This window comes from Chiloscyllium plagiosum, unplaced genomic scaffold, assembly GCF_004010195.1.
Source record: "Chiloscyllium plagiosum isolate BGI_BamShark_2017 unplaced genomic scaffold, ASM401019v2 scaf_5285, whole genome shotgun sequence".
Lineage (NCBI taxonomy): Eukaryota > Metazoa > Chordata > Chondrichthyes > Orectolobiformes > Hemiscylliidae > Chiloscyllium > Chiloscyllium plagiosum.
The window spans coordinates 29012-30607 of record NW_025214926.1 but is presented as its reverse complement, the minus strand read 5'-3'; positions in this window follow the sequence as shown (position 1 = coordinate 30607).

Here is a 1596-nt window from a genome sequence, read left to right as displayed (position 1 = left end):
CCGCTGAAAGCAAGGGATAGGAAAGGCAAGATTTGTGAACCATGGATGACAGGAGAAATCATACAACTAGCCAAGAGGTGCAGCTATTTGAAGGGAAGTCCACATTTGAGATGTGGGAGGCTTTCAAAGATAGGTTAAAGATAGTGCAGGATAGGTATGTCCCGCTGAAAGCAAGGGGTAGGAAAGGCAAGATTTGTGAACCGTGGATGACAGGAGAAATCATACAACTAGCCAAGAGGAAAAGGGAAGCGTACATAAAGTCCAGGCAGCGAAGAACAGAATCTGCCCTGGAGGAAAATTGGAAGAATAAGACCAATCTTAAACAAGTAATCAAATGGACTAAAAGGAGTCATGAAATAACTTTAGTGAGCAGAATTAAGGAGAATCCTAAGGCTTTTTATCCTTATATAAGAAGCAAGTGGGTTAGTCCACTAAAAGATAAGAAAGGAAGGTGGTGTGTCGAATCTGAGAGAATGGGTGAGATTTTCAATGATTAAATGCATCAGTGTTCACTGAGGAACGGGAGCTGTTGAATGCTGAGATTAGAGATAGACGTTTGTTTACTCTGGGTCACGTCGACATAAGGGAAGAAGATGTGTTAGGTAAGCGAAAGGATATTAAGTTGGACAAATCCCCAGGAGCGGATGGAATCTTTCCCAGGTTGCTGAGGGAGGTGAGAGAGGAAATAGCTGGTCCCCTGACAGATATCTTTGTAGCATCCTTAAACACAGGTGAGGTGCTGGAGGACTTGACATTTGCTCGTATTGTCCCCTGTACAAGAAGGGTAGTAGGGATATTCCGGGTAACTACAGACCAGTGAGCTTGACTTCACTGGTGGGAAAGTTGCTGGAAAAGGTACTGAAGGATAAAGTCTATTTATATTTGGAAAATAATGGGCTTATCAGTGATAGACAACATGGTTTTGTGCGGGGGAGATCGTGCCTTACCAATTTAATAGTGTTCTTTAAGGAAGTGACCAGTTGATAGATGAAGAAAGGGCTGTAGATGTCATATACATGGACTTTAGTAAGGCGTTTGAGAAGGTTCCCCACGTTAGACTAATAAAGAAAGTGAAGTCACGTGGTGCTCGAGCTAGGTGGATAAAGAACTGGTTGAGCAACAGGAGACAGACAGTAGTAGTTGAAGGGAGTTTCTTGAAATGGAGAAAGGTGACCAGTGGTGTTCCACAGGGATCAGTGCTGGGGCCGCTGCTGTTTGTGATATACATAAATGATCTGGAAGAGGGCACTGTTGGTATGATCAGCAAGTTTGTAGATGACACAAAGATTGGTGGAGAAGCAGAAAGCATACGGACTATCAAAGAATAGAGGAGAATATGGATAGACTGGAGAGTTGGGCGGAAAAGTGGCAGATGGCATTCAATCCAGGCAAATGTGAGGTGATGCATTTCGGGAAGTCTAATTCTAGAGTAAACTATAATGTAAACGGAAAAGCCTTCGGAAAAGTTGATGAGCAGAGAGATCTGGGAGTTCAAGTCCACTGTACCTTGAAGGTTGCTGTACAGGTGGATAGAGTGGTCAAGAAGGCATATAGTATGCTTGCCTTCATTGGAAGGGATATTGAGTATAAGAGCTG